Below are 23,909 nucleotides of genomic sequence, written 5' to 3' on the forward strand. Positions count from 1 at the left end.
GCTCTCCAGGACTACTTAATTCTAGGCTAAATGCCAGTGCACAAAGAGAACACAACTACACACAATCCTCATCTTTAAGCTGAGATTCTCGATGCCTTTAATTCTGAGGATGCACTGCCAGGTTCTCCCAGTAACAAGACTTCAGGCTCAGACAACCCCAGTTGCTGGCCAGCCTGGAAGACTGAGAATCCCTGTGTGCCAAGTGGATGGAGGCAAGAAGCTTGGCAAAGAGGTGATGGAAACTTGCTTATATTCAGAAACACAGAACCATGTTCAGTGAAATTTAGTCAAAGCAGCTTGCCACCAGTGCTCTCTGATCTCATCTCCTGCAGCGCAGGTGCTGAAACTCCTCCCTGCACAGATGCAGGCCATAAGAATGCAGAGGAGGGGAGAAGTGAAAGGTCACATGCTGAATTTCTGGGAGGACCAATGCAGCCAGGAAAGCCTATTATTCAGAAACTGTGGTTAAGACAGCAAAGTGCTTTCTTCCCTCCTTGCAAGCAGGATGAGGCTTGCATGGGCAGCAGGCATCTATCCCAAAATAGCATGAACATCTGGCCTCAGGGACAACATCACTCATGCTAACAGCCGATACCATAACAGTCACTGATATCTAGGCCTGGCACAGAGACATGGAGTCAAATGGCAGTAAGATCAGCAACAGTTTCTTTGGAGTTTTCTTCACAGAGCACGTCAGACTTGCACCTTCCAAACAGACATACATACTTATGAATGCAGTGGAAATTTCCTTCAGTATCTCCTCCAAACTAAGGTGACACACACAAATTCTAAGTTATTTAAGCCACCCACTTCCACCTAATCTTCTTGCTTTCTGCCTCTCCAAAGCAACTTCTCTCCAGTCTATAAGCATACATGCAGACACAAGCATTCCTGAACTAATTTCAGACAGAATAATAATAATTAAAAAAAATTAAGTGGCAGACCTTTGGAAACTCAGGTTAAAAATCAGTTTGCTGAAACTATGTGGGGACTTTTACAGAAACAGTTCTGCCAGCAGATCTTCAAGCAACTAGAAGGGACATCATGCAGAGGAAATGTGATAGAGCAAGAAGCTCTTCAGACAGACGTATGATGGAGCACACAGGTAAGTGTGCTCACGCTGGGAAAATTAGGACATGCATTTGCAGTCTCAATCTTCATTAACTCTTTCAATAAAAGGTCATTTGGGTGACTGAAAATAGCAGTTGGGGAGAACAAAAAAACACGTCATGCGGAGATATCAAAAGGACTTGACATGAATCTTTTCCTACTCACCTGCTCCCAGTTCACAGACTACATGATATGCACTGGGTTTGGCTAAGAGCAAGAGTCACAGCTGATGTGACTGGTATGGACAAACACAAAGAGAAAAGTTGGCCAGGAAACCATAGCAAATAGCCCTTGAATACTTACACTAGTTACGGTAGGTGATGTTTTCAGAACAGAACAAAGTTTCAAGAAAGCCTATAGACAAGTTTGAGGGGAAAAAGGTTAGAGTCACTGGTTTCTGGATAGTTCTTCAGTATTACAGAAGGCTACGAAGGAATTTAGTGAGAATCCACTCAGGCACTGCAGTTAATGAAAATACCTAAAGTTTGTACTTCGAATTTGTAGATATTTAGTCTAATTCCTCGAAATTAAAAAGATACATATATATATAATAAAGATGTAATGTTTGAACACATGAAAAAGCTAGCAGCAAGAAGATCCTTTTAAACACACATACAGAGTTAAGATAAATGCCTTCTCAATTTCCTTTGAGAAAACTGGACTGACAGCCAAAAATTTCCAAGTGACTTCTGAAGTAGTGTAGAACTCAGGAAAGCTACAAGCAGTTTACAGGCTTACAGCAGTGTGCATTATCTTCATCCACACTAAGTGTCTGCACTGGCAGTGGCTTCTAGTAATAACACCAGCCTGCTTTTACAGAAGGGCTTCAAATGGACTCAAGATTTTGCTTTCCTCTAGTTTCTTGCTAATGGCAACTAACTGTACCTGGTCCAGCAGTTTTTCAAATTATTTCATCCTGTAAACACAGAGACGTTAAGGTCATATTTTTCCCAATGAAAAATAAAATTAAAAAACCCACATCTGTCCTATCTTTTACATGATGTTCTGTTAACACATCATATTAAAATAGGAAAACATTCCTACTACAGCTTCCATTTTATAACAAAAGAACAGTACTTGACCAGAAAAGCTTGTTCAAATGTTCCTTCCCATCCATCCTCCCTCAGCCCCCATAAAATAAACTATACCATTAATCACTGTCATTTTGCTGCCAATATAACTACACCAGGGCTTTGTGACTGACGTACCTGTTAGCAGTCTAACCTCACCATGCTAATCACTGACATAAGCACCCGGGAAAAAAGAAAAACTGTAAATTAGACCTTTCCTTGGAAGGCATTTTGGGGAAGTCTGTATCCAGGAGTACTCGTTCACAATGGGTTACCTCCAACAGCTGCCTTTGGCCAGCAAGGTCACCTGTCTGCAAGCAGATGAGCAACTCTGACAGTTTGCTTCCAAGCAAAGAGAAAAAGGCTTTCTTTCATCCCCTTTTGCCAGCATTGACACTCCAACATAATTATCTCCCCTGCTCAGCCTGTTAGCTCATTCACCTGGCAAAAACAACCACCAATGTTCTGCAGAACAGTTCCACCAGTTCACAGCAGGTTGAGCAACAGAGTTACCAGCAAGGAAACCTGCAGCTGCAGCAGAGAAAACTCCAGCAGTTCAGGTCCTCTCCATCCGCTACTACCCTCCTAATTTTAAATGATATTCAGGACAGAGATTAAGCATTAGCTTCAAGACGAGTGCTTCAGCCTCTGTGGCATCCCAGTGCATTTGCAAAGCCTTTCCCATCCCCAAAGCAAAACCTCTGCCTTGACTGGTTCTAAATAGCTAAAGGATCTAGCATCTGAAAAAAATATGAAAGTGATTTCACAGTCATCTGCCCCAAAGTATTCCATAATACAAGATTTTAAGCTGAGAGTATTTATAAAACATTTTCTAGATGAAATCCATATTACAGAAACTATAATCAAGTTATCCCAAGTTGTTAAGTTAGTATGGACAAAGTGTTTTCCTTTAGCTACTATGCTTCAGTAGGAGGACTTCACACTGACACTCATGTGGCTAAAATAAAGGATCTATTATTAAGTATGCTGGGCTGCAAAGCCAGAAGAGAGCAACAACGAAGAACCAGAAAGTCTGAAAGCTGAGATGGAAACTACAGATGTACTAGCCAGGTTTTCCTAGATACCCAGCAAGGTCAAAATTCACATCCTTTGAAATGGCATCATTCTTTACTGCATTCATCAGGTGAACAGAGATGAAGTCACAACCGATTTCCATTTTATCCATTTTCCAGACTCAATGATGGAAAGGCAGAAGTATCTGATGAACAACCAAGACTCTGCATGAAAGAAGGGAAACCAAACTCTGGTCCTGGACTTTGCAAATTCACAGTGAGACCTCAATAATGCTATCTGATTTGTTTCTGCCTTTTCCACCTCCCTCTTCCCTCCTTGTGTTAGAAAGCAAATACCTGAGCTGAGATACCTGAACAACTACACATTTGAAATTAAGCTCATACAATCATATCATACGCTTAGCAGTCCCAGAAGCCAGAATGCACATGTTAACAAGTCTGTAAGAAAGTCTAGGAAAGAAATTTCAGAACTACTTCCATCACTGTTCTGACAGTGCTCTGGAGTAAGTTTAAGGGCAGAAGTCATCAGATAACTTGTAACTGTAATAACCTGAAGAGACAAAGTCTCCCTACGTAAAAATAAAACCAAATAAAAACCATCTTCTCCAAAGCACATGCTAGTCAGGAAAGCACAGCTGTGGTCAAAACAATTTTAAAAAGAGCAAATTTAATAACAGAGCACAAGATACCAAGAGAAAGACCCTTAAGAAACAGAACATTAATGCGCAACTTTTAATTTCTGCAAACATTCCTAAGTTGGGGCTTGTGGTCTAGCTTGGGAGCAGCTTTCTTGTTTCATACAATGCAGTTCAAAAACCCTTGAGAAAAAAAAGACAAATGACCAACAGTGAGCAAAGGCGCTCTGCCAATTTTTCTCCCTACAGGAACACGAACAAGTGTTTGTTTTACCATGTGCTGGGAGAACTGGAAAGAAAAGAACTACAAAGAGTTAAAAAAAAAATTCTCACACACTTGCTATCCACTTTGTAATTTACTGGGACACCACAGAGAATTAAACAATGTTGGTAACCTTAAAGAACTTATCAAATGAAACAGCAGGAGATGTCAGTTCCAGCAGGATTTTCTTTTGCTTCCACATTACCTCTCCCCCATAGCTCCTCTCTCCTCCCTCCCCCCACACACAGCCAAATGCATCTTGGAGAACATTTGAGAGTCCTCTCTCAATTGCCACAGGAAATATGAACACCTACAAGCAACATACTTGGTCCCTCACATCAGCTGAATCAAAATCTCCGCTAGTAAAATAAGGCAGCAAGTACACAGCATTAATTCTTTCCATATCAGTATTAAAAAAAACGTAACAGACACAAAGGTGAACAGAATAAAATCAAATATATTGCTTATTAACAGCACCCCTCCAGACAGCAAATATTGCCTCCTTCCACTCACAGAAGCACGTTTCAGCGGAAGCCCCAATTTGTCACATGGCCTCCCAGACAGTAACTTTATAAATCAAAACTAAAGTGACTTTGTAACTATTTAAGCATTTACATACAGTTACTATCCATACACCTTGATCAATTTTCAGGCACTTCTCAATTCCATACTGGTTTAGTCTACCTTTATCTGGTCCAAATGATTTCCATCAGCAATGAATGTTATTTTAAGCACTGACATGTGCAAGTGCCAATACAGCACACCTATTGAGTGTGAATAACCCCACCTATAAGCTTATTCTTACTGTGGCAATCTTAAAGGATTTATGTCCTGGTTTCATCACATTACACCAGACAGAATGCTCCTATCATTGGCACTGCCTTAAACAATATGAATAACTCAAAGTCTGAAAAGATATATCAGAAAAACATCCTCAGTAAATCAATTCCATGAAAACACAGAAGAATAAATTTTCAGTAATTTTGAATACTGAACAAACAGAGGAAGAAAAGCAAGCAAAAGAGTTATCAACTATGGTCACAGCACGATATAAGGAATGTTAACACGAAGTTTTTCCTGGAAATCATAAAACCCTTTTTGAGCTGCCATGTGAGCGTTAAGTGTTAGCTCTATATGCATACATGGTTTTTTGTTTGTTTGTTTTCCTCCACCTAGAAAAGCTTTTAGACACATACATTCTGCAGAAGAAATTCAAACACAGTAAATGCTGAAACCCAACCTTACACACAAAATATATGGTAAAATGATGATTTCCAGGTCCATCAGTTCAAGCTGGCAGGCACATGACTCTCAACACATGATGTGCACAGAAGCAAGAGAACATACTCAAGATTCTGCCTTAAATTCCCTTAACAGAGTAAAAAAAAATAAATATGGATATCCCATTTCCAAGTTAACCAGCAGCATATTGATAGTCATAGATCGCTCTGATGTGGATTAGCACTTAAATGATTTTAATGACAAAAACTTGCAAGTTCTAAACACCGCTCTATGCTATTCAGACAATCCCATTTGTTTCCACATCAGGAAGAGTGTTTCCTTTATAATGAAAGAGATATGGATTTGATTGTAGGATTTTGCCTACATGCCAAGTCAACATAAAAGGTGCCTCTGGATGATACTGCTTCAAACACTGCCTAAATACAACGATTTATGCAAAGGCATGTTTAAGAACAACTTGTCTTCCTCCCTGTACTCCATGCTTTGCCTCTGCACGCTAGGGAGAAGGTGGGAGAGAAACAAAATGAAAAAGATGGGTGACGTCTATTCTAACATCACACTCCCTTGTGGATAGCCTGCACTGAAATAAGAGTGACACTGGCCCAGACCAATTACAGAGTTATGTCATGATGACTGCATTGTGCAGGTGTTCAGAATAGCTGTGCTGGCCAAGTTCCCCACACTGGCAATTCCATCCTTCCTGGAATTAAAAAAAAGATAAAAATTGACCCATCCCAATAGTGTTGAAAACTTGACTTCACCCAACCTGATCTGAAGTAGTGTGCTCCAGCATCGCTCCATTCAGCAAGCAGATTCTCCCAAAGCCAACAACTACCGGCATAAAATTGAAGTGGGAAAAGATTAAATACAACACACCTTAATTCCGTAAAATGCTTTACATTCCTAGAAATTAGGCTGTTTATTTTATGAAATGTTTTGTTTCTCTGTCCTGTTAAAAAACAAAGATATGCCTCACTCAAATACACGAAACAAAAAAGCTTCTCTGATGCAAATGAGCGTTTGTTCTCAGAGGAGGATAGAGATCTCTGTGGCAGCCATTAACAGCTCGGAGCGCCCTTCTCATCACCCCCGGACCCACTCTCTGAGAAGCCCTTCACAAAAGGCCTAATCCAACATTTTCCCTTGTTGTTTTCAATCTTAAATAGCCACATTCGCATGGAAATAGTTGTTATACAGCATTCCGTATGGATACACCTCTATCAATGAGAAAAAAGTCTCAGTTTTGAAATAACTGGTTTTCCACTTCAAGCAAAACCTGCTATTCAAACACCTTTCTGAAGTTATACCACTGTAGCTGGAGTAAAACGGCCAGAGCAGTGCAAAATGCCCGTGTACGTCAGCCTTTAAGCCACCGGCACGTCAGGCCACGTTTGCATCTCTGAGCGAGATGCAAGTGAACCTGAAGGCTAACAGCTCTTTCACAGCTAGTAGCTATTTAGATATATATTTATATATCTTTTTATTTCTGCCATACTGCTCACAATTTGCTTTTTCGTTACCTTTGCAACTAAAAACAAGAGATGTTTCTTTTTGGGGACTGGGAGAAAGCTCAAGAGATGCAGCACAGAGTCTTGCCAATTCGGGTAAGAAAAGTTGGTTTAACTGCCAATAAAACCAAGTGTCGCTCATCTCCAACTCGCACACTGACCCCTGGAAAGAAGAGTTTTAACAGATTTGCCCTGAACACTTCTCAGTGATTGTATCAGCAGAAGTGCAAGACAGTTTAGTATGTAATACAGTAAACACTCTTCCATGTGCTATGTTTCTTTCTAAGCTATTTAGAGCATAAACATGAACACGAAGCTTGCACTTGCCTTCAGCAAGAACGTAAGATAACCCACACCAACCCATACTCAGAATTACCGCCTCTGTTCTAAAATAATTTTGCTCATTTATTTCAAGTTACCAATAAATGCTGTCTTACAGAGGAACTCAGATGTACAAACACATTTCCACTGGCACTTATAGAACTTCACAGGACAAAAACATTAAGGGGAGGAACAGATTTTTTTGCCTAATTGCCCTTTTGATACCTGACAGCACAGCATGCAGGTGAAGTTGAGGTGATGTGGAGACTAGAGAATACCTAAAATTCAGAGATGCCCACTCACAATCACTTCTGCTCCACACACCTCCACGCTGCACACACATTCATCTATTTCAGCTGCTAGTGACTGGAAGGAAGAGGTTAAGAGTCGACCTAAATTGGTTCAGCATTTGTTCTGCACAGCACCACGAGCTTAGATTTAAGTTACTCTTTGCACAACCTAAATAACAAACATGGTGCTCCCTTTATTTGATTCTTAAGCCACCCATCTGAAGCACAATGGGATGTGTCACACACACTTGCTTTGCTGCCCTCATAATACAGTTTAATTATGATGACTGAACTAACGGCCTCACATCATAGACTTTTACAGGTTGACCCCGTGTCATCCTGATGTATCATTTTGCACCAGTTCAGTGCTGTAAATCAATTTAAGATCTCCAGCAGGTTGAAGAGGCTGGTAATGATGCTTTCTCTGCAGTCCCCAGGGACTCCACATTATGCACAACCTACATTATTTATAAAGCTGAGATGATGCCTCCATTAGGCTTGCTAAGACTACTCAAATAAGCTTTTATTTTACACACACAGCTTGGACCTCAGAAAGCACACCACTGGCCATATGTGATATACAGTGCATTAATGCTTCAATTAAAAAAAGCCACAACCCCTTCATTTTCAAAATTTAAATGTTTATACTAAGCAACTAAACTCAGAATTTAACCTGAATAATTTCCCTGGATTTTGGAACACGGGAAGTACTTTTCTGAACCATTGTATCACTTATCCACGCATTCAACTCCTTACTTTGTGCTCAAGCCACAGAGGAACAGCAAAAGCTCATCAGCTTTCATGCATCTGACTTGACAGTTAATATTTATATAGAAACAGAAAGAGTTTCATCTGCTTATTCAGTCACTTTTCTCAAACGCATTGGATCATCACATATTTAAAGGGTACACAAGAAGGCAAGTCGAAGAGAAAGAAAAAAAAAAGGTATTTGTTTACATACCCAGTGGTTGTGGGGTCAAAACTGCAGCAAGGACAAATCCCTGCCCTTAGGGTAACCTGATCGTGCCTTGAACAGATCCTCCCTGGTAGCTGTGGAGGACTTGGGATCACTCAGCTCAAGGGAAATTTCTCTCAAGCTCCTCCTTGCAGTCTGAAGTAAACTAGGGGGGTTTGATCCCTGAAACCGGGGCTGGAATCCCTAAAGGGGCTACAGAGTTCTCAGTGCCATCCTGAGGATCTTCGGGTCACAGGGATGAAGCGAGCACTCAGAAGTTGCACCAAAACCCAATAAGAACCCCTAAGAAGCCTCACAGCACAGCTCTCCAGCTCGGTGAGAAAAAGAAGGAATGCTCATCAGCTGCAACTAACAAACTAATCTCCTGTAATTCAGCACAGTAATTACAGACAAGCAAAAGAAAAAATTAAGCCAATGTTGACACCTCGAGTTTCCTAACACGATTCGTTCCCATTGTCTGGCAGGCCAAGGTGCAGGCCGGCAGCCTCACGGGCTGGAGGCTGCTGCACACACATGCCCTGGAGGAAATGCAGCCTCAGTGGGCCAGGTCAGCTTTAGTTCTTAGTCCTGCTCTTGAGTGCTGCTTAAAAACACACGGATCTACCGGAGTAGATCTTCACCAAGAAGGTAGGATTATCTACACAGCGTTTTCTCTTCTTGACTACTCATTTGCATGCTAAAGCAGTCTTAAGAATCAGCTATGACATGTGTAAAGCAGTTTTTTCCTAAACGTTCCAGCCTCAAGATGCTGTATCTTTATGCATTAATGACATGCATTAAACCGTGACATGTTTCACGACAATGAGTTTTCCCACTCACTTGTGTCTGGAATACATATCTACCTGTGCTGCCATCCCACACCACCTTTCCTTCCCCAAATAGCACTCATAACTCGATTTACACACAGCAAACAATTTTTTTTTCCCTTAAAATACACCACAATAACAGTAATTGCTCAGACTATGCTACAGTTATTTGTCCAACATAACAGTAAACTGGAAGGTCAGAGCACATATCTGCAGACAGATCTGCTAACAAAAGAGCAAGCGCAGCGCTGCTTCCACGGTCACAACTCGCACTGACTTCAGTTTATGCAAAAAAAAAAAGTCAGGATTTGGCCCAGATCCTTTCCAATGTATGACTGGGTATTTGCACGCCGGCAGATTTCAATCGGCTTTAAAGATCTATATTCAGGATAAGATAATTTGGCTGTAGAGCCCGAGCATACGAAGAAACTACACTGAGAAGGAGGAAATGTCGTGCATCCCAACCTTCTAACGGCAAGGAAGAAAAAAATTAAGTGAACTTTCCTTGACCTCTAAGCAGAGATTTGTCATTAAAGGAAAGAAAAAAAAAAAAAGAAGAAAGGGAGGGGGGCTGCGGAGAGAAAAAAAGGAAGATCAAGTCACGACGCGGGCAGAACTGCGGGCCGGCCGAGGCGAAAAGCCGCTCCCCGTAAAAACAAAGGCGGGCGCTCGCCCCGTCCCGAGGCGCCGCGCGTCCCCGGCGGGGCACAATGGGGCCGGCGGCGAGAGCGGGGCCGGGCGGCGGCCGCGGGCGGAGCAGCGGCTTCCCGCGGGCCCCCCTCCCTCCGAGTCCGCGGCGGCACCCGCACCTACCCGGGAAGCGGGGGCCGGCAGCGGGGCGGGACGCCATCATGCCGGCGGGGAGAGGGCACGGAGCCGCTTCTCCCGGACGCGCCGGGGACCCTCGCCCGGCCCGGTGCAGCGGGGAGGAGGAGAAAGAGAAGGAGCAGAAAGGCGCAGCCGCCCGCCGCGGGGAGAGGCGAAGGGCCGCGAAGCTGTTACCGGCTGTGGTACGGCCGCCGGGCGCTCAGAGGGGGCGAGCCCCGCGCCCGTCCTGCCTCCGCGCCGGGATTGATCTGGTCGCGCTGGCGTCAGGCAGTCGGAGCCGCCCAGCCTCCACTTACCGCTGCCAACGCGCACGGACACACACACACACACACGGACACACACACACACGAGCGCGCACGCACCGGCCCGGCAAGGGATCCTCTCCAAATTACCGCCCCCGCCGAGCAGGGCTCGGGCCCCGCTAGGAGCGCTGCGCACGCCCAGCCCCGGCCCAGAGCGCCGCGGCGCGCTCGCTGCTTTTATCCCCGCCCGGGGCTCGGCCTCCGCCGCCTTCGCGGGCAGCCAGGGGCGCTCCGAGCGCCAAGGGCTCGCGATGAACGGCAGCGCGCTGCCGGAACGGGGCTCTTTGCTAGCCCTCGCTTACGGAGTTACTGCTCGTGTACGAAAGTAAAGCCGCGAAAGCTTACGCTCACGAAAACGGAGATCTTACCCCTGAAATGGCCTGAAATGAACGCGCACTCTCAGTCCGCGCTCTCAGTCGCTGTGAGGCGCATCCAGCCGAAGGTTGAGAGCCCGCTCGAAGAAAGATAAGCGCTGTTACCTCCTGTGCCGGCAGGACCTGCGCGCCGCTCGGCTGAACGCAGCGCAGACGAAGGAACGGAAGCTCATCTCTGTGGCAAACACCTTGGCTTTCACCCAGCCATCAGCCCTGTGAGGAGATAGGAAGCAACGAGTGGAAGACAGGAAAAGATGATGATGCACCCGCATCGTTACATCACTGTACACGTGCCAGCAGGTTCTAGGGATGGTGTTAGTTAGCCTCATCTTTAAACGCAGCAAGACTTCAATGTCTGCCCCAAGAGCTTGGCAGCATCTCAGTGATCCACGTGGAGAAGCACATGGAAAAGGCCTGATGCACGTCCAGAGCCTGGGCTGCTCGGCAGGCCGCCTTGGCAGGGCTGGGACAGGCAGCAGGCTCATAGCATCTCACTGCTCCAGCATCTATTCAGTGCATGATTCATGCTAAACAGATATGACAAGACAATAATTAGGGCAGCACTGCAGTTTGTCAGGTGTCTTGTTAGAACCACATTTTTACCTCTTTTGCTGTCGTTGGTTTGCTTTGGCATAAGAGAATTAAATTATTTTCTACTTAGATTGAGGCTTGGGGAGGATCACATTAATATGTGCTTTTACTATAAAGGGAAATAAAATGAGCCATCCCTCCTGTAGCCTGTCTTTACATCAGTCTGATTGATGACACCATCAGTCATAAGGCCCTGAGCCTGAATTTAATGGAATTGGGATACTTATGCAGATAAACTTCTATTAACATTTTCAAAGGAAACATTCATCTCCTATATACTTGTTAAAATCTCACCAAGCACCTGCCTAATCACTTCTAAAATCCTTTCCTCAGAAACAGCATATCAGAAGGCGTAATGCTAACGGACACTCGATTACATTGAGTATTTCTATTCAGTTACACCATGTAACAAATATTTAAGAAATACTATGACAACAACTGCTACCACTACTACTAGCTTTTCAATCATCCTCTACACTTAGAGTTAATTTGCAGATTATGATTTACTAGCTCCTGTTAATCTCAGTCAGGCAGCCTATGTTTTACCAGGTTTCCCCACAGAAATTCCAGGGATAGCAAGTGCCCTTTGGAGAAGGTTTATCACCAAACGCATTAACTTCTACTTCACAAGAATTCTGCCAAAAAAAATAGAACTTCTCAGATGATTAAATTGTATCAAGCATGCAACATATTATTTGCATGAAAATCACTGGAGTCATTTTCTTTTTCACCATTACAACGTTGCCCCAGCGTGGGAAAATACAAGCAGCATTTTCTGAAAGGAGAGGCAGTTCTGTCAGGAAGAACAGTGTTTTTTTAAGGACACTTGATTTCATAATTTCCTTCTTTCTGGTCTGGTAAAACAGCACTCATCAACCTCTATTCTCCAAGGCTTGTCTTCTTCTCTGAATAGATGAGGTACACTAAACAAGCTTCCCACCACAGCATTATTAAAACTGGATATGCAGATTGTTCAGCAGTCACACAAATAGGTTTGGGAAAGATGCCTCCGGCAGAAAACAGCATGTGAGAAAAGGTAAGAAGTATTTTTAGGAGGTCACCATAACAGTGCAGAGCTCGGTATACTTCCCTGAACCCAGATGTGTTTGGAGCTCTGTGGTTAGCCATGGCAGTATGGCGTTGGCAGCTCATCTCCATTGCTGAGAAAGGCACTTGGATTTGAGCTGGGCCAAGTCCTTTCAGTCTGCACAGCAGCACAAGTGTGACAGTGCACTTGGACTGGCTGAACTGTGACCTCCAAAGGGCAACTGAATGGGGCACCAAAAGGATAGCAATGGATAACAATGGCTGAGCTGCCCATCTGATGCCCTGCCCCTATTAAAGAGGACACAGATCTCCTGTTACCCTTCTTGTCTGTGCTGCTGAGTGCTCTGTTGGCATCTGGCAGTGGATAACTGGGGCAAAGCAGGCTTTGGGACAGCTCTCCTTCCTTCCCTGCTCCTCAGCAGCATAAGAGTAGTATCTCAGCAGCCTGAGCACCTGCCCGAGGCTGGCTGAGTGTGACTAGCACAGGGTCCCTTCACCAGTGCTTTAAGGGGGATGTGAGAGTGGTGGTACCTTGGGCTGTTCAAAGCAGTTAATGCTTGGAGGAACTGCTCTGATGCTGTTCCCACAAAAGTGATTCTTGCATCTCCCATTGGAAGCCAAAAGAAGGTACTCTGCATCAGAAGTTGACCGGACCTCATCCCCAAGCATTTAAGATTCAGTTTTTCCTGCTCTGAAAAGAAGCTTTGAGCTGGCACTTTGTGGGTTGCACACAAACATAAAGGAACTATCCCAGATAGAAATTGTAAGGCTTTTCTATACACATTCTTTGGTGGGTCCAGCCATTTGCTAAAATGAACTCTTCATGAGCCTATTCCTGCACAGTCCAAAACATGCTTAGGACCTACCTACGTTTCCCAACTCACTCATGCAAAAGAACACTTTCACTCTAACCTAGTAGTTCTTCCTAAACTGGCCTACCACGATTAAGTGGAATTTATATAAATGTGGAACTGATTATTTTACAAGATTATTATTTGTATTTTCCTTTGTTGCATTAAATAAGACTTCTGCTTTAAATCTACTTGCAGATGCCAAAAAGGTCTTTGATGAGATTGAGAAGTCATTCACTTTTCCACCCATGAGATGATGGGATTCAGACCAAAATTCATGATTTGCCTGAGATTAATGTATGTGGCTAAAGCTGCCAAGATCCTTATTAAAAGTTATGAATCTGAGAGGTTTGGGCAGAGAAAAAGTGCTAAGCATGGCACTCCCTTATCTCCTTTATTGGTTGTTTTCTCTGTAGACTCTAATGTAAGGACTTTGCTCCAGCAATACTATATCACTGGTAAAGAGGGGAGGAATATTGGGTTGCACTCTGCTCTGACTGCAGCTGAGCACAGAACTCCTGCCCACTATGCTGCACCACTGCTGTACTTTCTAGGGAGTGAGATTTTCCCTTTGCATCTTTTCTGGCACTATTCAGAAGCTTCTGAAGGTAGATTCACTTTCTCCTGGCTTTTATTTTAGTAAGAGATAGTGGACCCCATGTAATCAAACATTGCTGGTTCTTTTAAAATTAAATTTCCCTTCAGTCACTCAGCTTAAAAAGATTTACATAACTGGAATAACCTTGCTCTATTATTGGCTTCTTGGAAGACACCACTAAGACTAATCTTATCTCCTATTTTAATTACTATTTTCAAGTTCTTACAGCCTTGTCCCAGTTACATCTTGTTGTAAAAAAAAAACACCACAGAATGATGCATTAAAATTTATTCAGGCAGGTGGCTGATACAAAATTAAAGCTAATAAGCCTACCAGAGAAGAAATCAGAGGTGGCTTGGCAGTTCTGGGCACTCACTACTTGGTCACTTGGTTACACCGTATACTAAACTAGTACACTAAAAGCTGGTGCTGCAGGAGCAGCTGTGTCACAGCTTGTTACACGACTGCCTGTGAACTAAAGGGACCTTTGGATGAGACTGGCTCAGCAGATCACAGTAACTGGATACAGAGATCTATCTCCTTCATACCCAAAAAAATGAGCTCATTTCACACTAAGAACATCATAACTGATTAAAAACATAGAAGAAAAAGCTCTCATGCCCCATTTTTATTCCCCATATAAACGGTACTTAGTATAAATCTTGAGGAATTCAAAACCTATCACTTCTTTTCTGAACTAGTTAAATTCTAATTCGCACTGCCAATGTCATAAGTCAGCAGTAAAACAGTCCCACCCTTTCTCCTCCACAAGAGCTGCTCATCCCTAACCCTGTGTCACCCACCTCCTTTATGCTGGCACAATTGCTGGTGCAGCTGCAAACAGAACAGGCCTAGAGAACTGGCGTGGCTGGGAAAAACAAATGTTTCAGGGGCCAAGTTCATTTTTAATTTGAATCATTTCCCTAATATGGTTCACTGTGTGGTTGTCCAAATCCATTTGCTGACCCTGTGCAGGAACAGAGGTATGGTGGGAGAAAGGGTGAATGGCTTCAGCCAGTTTAAATGCTTATGAAACTGTAATAGATAGAGTGAACTTCTTTGTAAGCAAGGAAAAACGCTTTCATTTTGAGTACAACAGCACAAATGGGGTTGAATTGCTAAGGTAAACTGGGCTTCCTGGTGAATAAAGAAGAGAAATAGTGATAGGACCAAGGAATTGAATGAGCTGTTGTGATTGCTGTATATTAGAAAAAGCATATGTCAGGCCCTGCATTAGATGGTAAAAAGCAAAAAAAAAAAAAAAAAAAAAAAAAAAATATATATATATATATATATATATATATATATATTGCCCTTCCACTGTTCACAAACAAAAGATGCCAAAGAATCATAAGGATACCTGTCAAAAAAAAAAAAGTGACTGTTCAGAATGCTTCCTTATGCTCAAATAAAGAAGCTGATGCAATTGAGCACAGGGTATGCATGCATTCCCATGCCTTATTCTTCCAGGTATTCTCCAGTTCCAGAGTTTCCATTTATGTGAGGTATGGAAGTAACTAAGCTCTGGAGAGTAAGTAAATTAGTAATTAATTTGTCATCCTAAGGCATCGTAGACTTAAGATGTCCTGGTAGTCACGCAAAATGTTAGAAAATGTTGCCCACATGACAAAGGCGTTGAGACCAATTTTAATCTCCTTCTTTCCTTGATACACCAAAAATAGCCAAATTTTGGACAACCAAATTGAGTAGATTTAAAAGCAATCCCCTCTACATTTCATATATCATTGCACAAATCTTATCTATAAATCCTTATTATAAGCCCCAAACTGCAAAACTAGGCTGTTGAAAGTTAGGACCTATCAGGATCAATGTTGTTGATATAATATTAAGTACTGAGCTGAGATGTGCTGACACCATTCCTTGACTATTTATACACGTTCTTTCCAAAAGATCCGTTGCTGCAGCTAACCATTACAGAAAGGGTTTTGGCAATACCTAGTTGCAAAGTTGAGGCTAAGATGAGGCTGGTTTACCGTGTGTTCATCTCCTGACACAAAAATCACCTTCCCTTTTCCTGCCAAATTGATATATTTTCCCAAATGGACAGGAGTATGACAGCCTCTCAAGAAAAAAGAAAGAAAAAGGTCTCTAACATTTTCAGCCCTGACAAATCAATTTGTTCATTTCTTTATCTTGTTTTCAGAAATACTTGAACATTTGCACTGACATTTTCTACACGTATTCTGCCTGAAGCACACACCTAGGATAATTAATATTTGATGAACTTCTGAATACATAAAATCAATGCAGTCTCAGTAGAGGCAACGTGAATGACAACCGATGCCCACGAATAATATACGTAGGTTGCTCCGAAAGTAATGCCTACTATTTATTTCATAAATAGTAAACTACAACAGATACAAAGAACATACTACCCGATAGAGCAAATTCTCAGCTACAAAACACTATGTTTCAACATAGTCACCACCATTAGCTGTGTGTTTTTGTCAGCAATGAACAACGGTCTACACACCATGCTGTTGAAAACATGCATGGCCACCCGGAACATGGCTTGTCTTTCACACTGCTGTCACCACTGCTGAAATGCACTACCCACTGCCTCCTGTGCTGACATCCTTTGTTTGTTCTCCATAAACATTCAGCAAGCATCGATGAATGGGTGCCAGTTTTTCTGCATGGAAGAATTCAGTGACAAGTCCTTGCTTTACATGCACTTCTACGGCAGACATCATTTGTCAGACTGCCCCTCTGCTGCTATCTGTCACATGGCAACGACATGTAAAGGGCTATTGGCAGGAAAGTTCAAACTCTACTGCCTCTAATGCCATGGGCCAACATAATGAAATAGGAGGCATTATCTCTGGAGCAGCCCTCATAGCCCTAAGGACTGAACCATGCCGTGAGATTCTACTGATGTCAGAGGGAAAGACCACATGGCTAACCAACACTTCAGAAAGCAGTATTCTAAGTTCCACCGTCAACGAGACTAAGGTACCCACGTGCCTCCTCAGAAAATTAGATTTCAGTATGAAGCATTCTGAGTGCAGAAAAGCATCACTTTTACAGACAAGGATCAAACGTTCAATATGGACATAATCACAAGGAAGTCCCCCTCAGTAACTGCAAATAGCAAGAGATAGCAGTGTTGCCTTATTCTAACTGGAAACCTGTAATCAGAAATTGGACTCAGTCAATGCACAGCTGGTCCAGCTTCTGCAAAGTACTGTCGCACAGCACGTGACACCCCTACAGTTCACTTGTTCATGCTCCTAAGGCTTTCAGCACCTAGAAGATGGCAACGATAGAGAGTATATCACCCCGATTAAGCAAAGCATATGCCTGTCAGAGATTAACCAGATGGAAGAGTGCAACAATTTATGGCCTGCAGTTAGACAGTCTTGCACTGTGATCTCATCAAATCTTGAACAGAATATGTCAAACTTGGTCAGCACGTCAGTGCACAGATAAGATACACTCCAGGGAAAACACAGATAGCTTAAGAAACACTATAGGATTCTGACATAGGGTTCAGATGACAACTACTAATGCACTGTCTCAATTCTCAGCTAACTTCCCAGATGTCTGATACCCCAATCTAGTCCTGGTTGGTCATATTTGAGAGTCATTCTGCCGCTGGGAGCAGATTTCTCATTTCTCAGATGAGAAATAAAATTACAGTCATGCCTTGTGATTAATTAAAAAAATCATCCTTGGTTTTGCTTGAGGGCCTGGTATTTTCAGAGGCAATATAATAGAGAAAGGAAGACTGTTCAGTTTCTTTGATCCTGGTATAACCTGCAAGCCTTCTTTTTTCAAAATTCTATTTTAAAGTTTTGCAATACTAGGACACCAAAAGCCAGAAATGTAAGTTGGTTTAAGACTCAAAACATCATGAGAATTTTCTAGAAAGACATACACAAAAATAGAGCAGATGACATATGACATACAACATATCCTTCTACAAATACATTCTCTTCCCTTTACACTCTCATTTCTGCTCATTCACGCCACTAATTAGTCAACTGTTACCTCAACTCATTTCCCCTGATTCTGATCCAATGTGGGTTCATCTTCATGGTGGTTTGAATCTCTTTGGTACCAATTGTTATCTTTGCCTGCAAAACATAATATACATATGGAATTTCACATATAACTGTCATGCTCTAACACAGCATACTAAGTCTTATCTCAAACTCATTAAAGACAGTAACAACTATGCTTCCTGGAGAACTAACTAGTCAGAATATAATTAACCAGCCTGAAGTTTAGCCAGGGCACCAAATAGCACCAAAAGCTCAAGAGGAAAATGCCCAGGAGATTCCAAGCAGTCAGGTCTCCTATCTCCTACATAGCATAACAGTGCCCACAGAGGGGTTGCTAAGGCCAAGGTGAATTTACAAGCCTTCTGTTCTTCATATATACATAGTGTTTGGCTGTATCAGACTATAAAATAATTAATTTCTGGAATTTTTCGGCTGAAAAGCATTCACATTTTTTTGTATTTGCTTTGTTTCGATATTTGTTTTACTTTCCGTTCTTTCAACTTCAACAAAAGTGACTCAGAGAAGCAATGCCTACCTTATCTTTGATTTGTGGTATATAATCATGTTAAATACAGATCACTGGCCTCCTAGTTACTACAGTGCCATTTATAAGAGACAATTATCCCTGCACGGTGCAGTTTTCATGATCTAGTGATTGAAAATGCTTGTTATCGGTGCAGACCCAGCTAAACGCTGTGTGTTTCTCTCTCCAAAGCTGATTTGATTTTCCAGTGCTGTCTGTCATCCTTGAAGTTTCCTGCAGTGCAGCTCAGTTCCCAGTCTGCACACGCCAAGCGAGATCCTTTTGATTTGAGGTGCACGGGGCAGAACCTGCATGCTGCTCCCACCTGCTCCAGGACAGCAGTACAAGAAAAAGAAAAGAAGCTCATCTAGTCTGGGAAGTATCCAGCCATTGCAATATACTGAAAGGAAGCCTTACTAAAGGCAGTAACCATGTGCAAATGCCAAAACAAAAGGCAAGGGAGGCTGGCGTGGGGGGGGGGGGGGGCTGGAATACAGCAGCTTTGTCTATCAAAACACTTCAGTTAGTTTTAAAATTAGCTGGAGAAGATGCAAAGAAGCCTAAGTCTTAATGACCTCAGTCCTGTAACACACTACTAATTAGCTCTATGATGAATAAATAGGAACAAAATAAGGAGCGACAGACTAGGTCAGCCAGTGGTTTGCCAAGTCTTGTCTCATCTTTTCTACTTCAGTCTGTATGAGATGCTTTTTAATTGTGTCTATGCTATCTTTTATTAGTAATCAGACTAGAATCGCACTGCGTTACACACTATACAAATATACACCATACAAAGAAACACTCCACTTGCTCTTTGATCCTGTAAAGCATGGTAAGAGCAGATCCTCCCCAGCTGATAATTGTGCAGCTCCTTCTGGTGGGCAGGCACATGCCTTTGCTGTTTCTCTGCCAGCCCTCTCTCTACCTCCTGCTGGCCTAACCCAGCAAGCCTCACATTTTTCTGCCCTGCCTCTTTCTGCAGCCTATACCATTCTGCACTGTGATTATTTTTTCCTCCATGTATTTATCTCTTTGGTCTCTCCCCTAACATTGTTCTCTCTTTCCTTCCTTCCTGTATGATGAAGACCTCAATCATTCTTTTTCATCATCACCAAAGAACAGCTAATTTGCTCCATTTCTATTTTAAATGTGGAAAAAAAACGTGCAAATGTGATGGCCTCAAGTTCCCCATTCCTCTACCGAACAAGAGAAACGTGACCTTAATCTGTCAATATACTGCTTGCATGTTGAGTGTCGGAGGATCCATTAGAGGACACCTGTTCCATTCTACTGAGTCTTACCAGAAGCAGAAAACCCTCAGCACAGAGCAGTGCTAATGCTCAAATCACAGCCCTTCCACACTACCAGGCAGAAAAAGAAATGGCTGAAAGTACCCTCAAGTTTGTTAGAAAACTCGCTCCATTTTCTAACCAAGCAGTTAAAAAACCACTCTAGTCCCTCTTGTAAATGCAATAACTCATGTGTCAAGAGGCAATGAACATTACCCTCTGCAGTCTTTCTGCAAGTTAACTATTCCTTCTTAGAAGGGTGCACAGCACACACAGCCCGGCGAAGAAAGACTTCTGAAGCCTTGAATATTATATCATTCCCAGATGCCTCATTCCTCCTTAAAATCCATCAGATTTCCTCAGCCCACAGAGGATCTGCTCTTTGAGGATTACTGAACATGTTATGCATTTCTCTACGTTCAGAGCAATGGCACAAACCCCCGACCCAGCTTAACATGTGTCCTAAGCAGTCAGTCAGCACTGCAAAACCACTCTGAAACACCAGCAGTTTGCTGAGAAGGCTGTTGCATGCAGCTCTCACAGCACACGTTAGGTGCTTTTCTTGCTAGGATCTGCTATTCCTCGCATACATTCCTGGCTGAGGCGGAGCCTCTTTTCTTTTTAAAACTCATCAACACAGTGGTTACCAAGATCGCAAATGCAGCAAAAAAGACTCTTAGAAGCAGAGCAAGTTATTACATCACTGGGAATCTGGTAAATGTTAGAGCAATGCATGGATGGCAACACTGCACTAATTGAGACCACTCCACCAACATGTATTATCAAGGTATACAAGCTATCAAGAAGAAAGTACCCTGCAGGTATGCAGGTGTTGCTTATGTGGGGGTGGGGCATGGTTCAGCAACAACATTTTGGAAAGGAGGCCAAGGTTTTTAAAGAGACCGTGCTCCTCTTACCAGAAAAACAACAAGACCTATTATTAAATAATTCAAACATTTGCCATTAAAGGGTTTGCCATAAGTAGGAGCGCTGTAATTCTATTTGCATCGTTACTCTTTATTTCATTCACAGTAAGTACTTTAATTACCAGGTACACATTTACCAAGCAGTGGGCAGCCAGGAGGACTTCAGCTCTTTCATCAACTGGACCAGCACATTGTGCCTTACATATCTTCCTCCTATTTCTGTTTAATTAGAGCAATGTTCCCTTCTAGTCAAATTTCCTGAAAGGTTAGGACAAATAATAGTTTCCTTCTCATCTATCGGCCATACCTACATGGGCATGCATATGGCAAACACCCCAAAACCAGAACCTTCCTCTTCTTTGTTGTAATGAAAGTGGGATCAGCTTTCTGGCATTAGCACCTAAGAGAGTAGACACAGATGCACACTGTTAGCAGCAGGTCTTGTGAACCCAGAGCTCTGCTTTCAGCAGGATAGAAGTGATAAAATCTTTCTTCTTTCTTCAACAGCATGACTAATAAATGTAGAAATTCCCTTCTCCTCTCTCTCACTGCCAACATCTGTCTTATCTCCAGTTCTTCCTTCGACATAATTTCAAACATGAAAGACATGTCTGTACTATGACAGGCAACCTTATTTCTGGCATGAGATCCATGGCATGCTGCTGTTCAGTGATAGGGAGCTGAAAGTTAAGACCTGGCACCTCCAAAATACAGTGACCGGAACGCCTGCTTCTGGATCTCTGCTTGGCTGGTTCAGTCTGCTCTTTCTCATGAAGACAGTTGTGGTTCCAGTGCTGGTTTCTTCCCACAGCAGGTGCACAATTGAAAAAACATGGCAGGCATTTATGAAATGGTACACCACTGAACACCATATCCAGCAAGTAAAGGGGACCATCCCAAAGCCTTCCTGGAATTTTGGCAACATTTCCAGGAGATCATCTGCAAATTACTAGAGATGGGTATTACATGCACACTGTAGGCAATAAATGAGTGATTTTAAGGAGCAGTGGATATTGACAAAGTAACACCTCTAAGAATAGTATACAATCACTGGAATAAGCAGCAGATATGCTAACAGTAATTGAGGAGGATCTAGGGAGCATCTTGGAAGTACATTCAGTAGCAAAAGATTATTTTAACCAACAAAATCCAGAGATTGCAAAGGGCCACATCCATACTAAAAGCAGTATCCCAGCCACAGCCTCCCTGAATTATAACAGATAACAGGCTACTCATATTTCACCCCTAGAATCTGAGTTTTGCAAAAGCAACATCTTTTCCTGACACCATGTTTTTGCCTGTGGCTTTTTTCTTTTTTTTCTTTTTTCTTTTTTTTTTCTTTTTTTTTTTTTTTAAATTTAAAGCATGAGTAGTAGGTAATAAGGAAAAAAATATATACTGCGTTGCCTAATATACAAACACTGAAACTTTGAGTGCACAGAGGAAAACCTGCAGGCAACACCAGTAAGTAGCAGAAATAAAACAGCTATATCCCAAACCAGGCACAAACACCACAATACTGTGCACTGTGAAACAAGTCATGATCATGGGCCAATACTGAGATTCCCCAGTGAGGAATGTAATACTTTTGCATCACGTGAGGGAAGAGTTAGGACAGACTCAACACAGATGTAAATACTTCCATGTTTCACCTGCCTATATTCTCAAAGCAGCAGGTCAGCTCTAGCACAGAAATTAGCTCATGACATGCTTGATATCCACCACACTTCAGCAGAGCTTTCTACTTCTGCTATGCTTCTGCCTGCCTCCCAGGCAGAACCAGCTTACACCTGTTGACCTTGTAATGCAGCAACAAATAACTATGCTATTGTGTTTATTCTTAGTGCCTTTGTGTGGAACAACAACAACAACTGCTATCAAATATTAGAACTTCAGCCAGAGAATTGTCCTGGGATATACAGGTGGAAAATGCTGAGGCTTTGGCACACCTCTAAAAACTCTTTCCATTATAGTAGTATTTACTCAGAGCTGCAAGTAAGGCGCCTACCCTCATTCACACAAACGGGAGTCCTCATGAATAAGCAGAAATATTTCTTAATGGGAAGCTGAAGAAGAGATGCCACTGTTGCTGCTATTGTCACGATCCAAAATCTCTTTGCTGGCTTGAGGTCTTCCCATGATGCAGCTTCAAATGGTCTTTCACCCCTTCACAGTTGCAGTAGAAGAGCTGCCCAGCTACAAGGGAGAGGCCCACACACAGTCAAAGGGGAGCTCTGCACCACTGTACAGACCTTTTGGGCTCAAACTTGGATGAACAAATCCCACATTACGTATGTTGCATTCAGAAATAACTGCCAAAGTCCTACTTTGGTCACCTCTGCAGTATTTCAATATAGCCCAGTCTGCTTACTAGAGAAAGGATAAAACTTAACCTCACAGATCACATAAGATCAGAATTAGTTTGAATATATAAAACAATATTAATACAGGAGAACATAAGCAATAACAGAAGGGCTACTTCTAAGTTCTTTTCAATTTCTCTTGCTGCGTGATTAAACTTGCAGTATCACATTCAAGAAGATGCCAGTTAGGGTTTAGCCCTGAACAAACACTTCTTACTTACACAAATACCAAATAAGTATTTAAGAAATATAGTTTTCCCATAACATAATTCATTTGTACAAAATAATACTAGGGAGAACTATAGCATTAGAACTGTTGTTACATCCTTCAATAGGTGATTGCATTTCTTTTTGTTCTTTTCTGAACCTGAATCAATTCCTGTCTACACAAATTCCCCTTGCTCTACTCCATAGGTCACCAAGCTCTTTTGCTGAAATACTGTTCCTCAACAGCTGGATTCATTTGGCATTCTCAAATGTGCACGTGGTACAATCTTTCACATCTACATCTATGCCATATATTGTGCACAGATCACAATTTGCTCCAACTTGTGCTTCAAGTTGACCTGTAGCTTCATTCACATGGTGCTGAGCTGAACCTAGTAAGAACAGTTGAAAAGTTCAGCGTTGGTGACAGGTTAGAATAGCTCTGTAACTTTGTTGGCCAGTTCATAACAAAGCAGCCAAACTATCATCTCATCTTTGCAACCCACCCATCAGAAACATGGTACTGGATTTTTACCATCATCCAGTAATATCTGAAAAAAAGTGGGAAGACTCCTACTGAAATCTGAAGGATGCCAGAAGAGGCCTTAAGACTTTTAAATGACCTTTGCTAACCTAAAATTTTTTAAATGTACTTCTAAAAATGAATTTTCCTCCTTTATGGGAAAGGTAGTTGGCTAAGCTAAATGAGGATGGTTTATAGTTTTAAAATA

The 23,909-nt window shown here is 42.4% G+C and overlaps 1 protein-coding gene across 12 annotated transcripts in view; it reads right to left on the reverse strand.

The window, feature by feature from the left end:
• Positions 1–23,909, reverse strand: part of SMAD1 (SMAD family member 1) — a 107,423-nt gene that overhangs the window by 38,065 nt on the left and 45,449 nt on the right. For 4 of the 12 annotated variants that reach the window (XR_016465782.1, XM_090138578.1, XM_090138580.1 and 1 more), the window contains 2 exons: positions 17,857–17,942; positions 10,753–10,971 (listed from right to left, as the gene is read on the reverse strand). The gene's annotated coding sequence lies outside the window, so the exon portion shown is untranslated. The other 8 variants (XM_031588848.2, XM_090138583.1, XM_031588846.2 and 5 more) reach the window with 6 other exon arrangements.

Source organism: Phasianus colchicus, chromosome 4 (assembly GCF_987193195.1).
Source record: "Phasianus colchicus chromosome 4, bPhaCol1.hap1.1, whole genome shotgun sequence".
Taxonomy (NCBI): Eukaryota; Metazoa; Chordata; class Aves; order Galliformes; family Phasianidae; genus Phasianus; species Phasianus colchicus.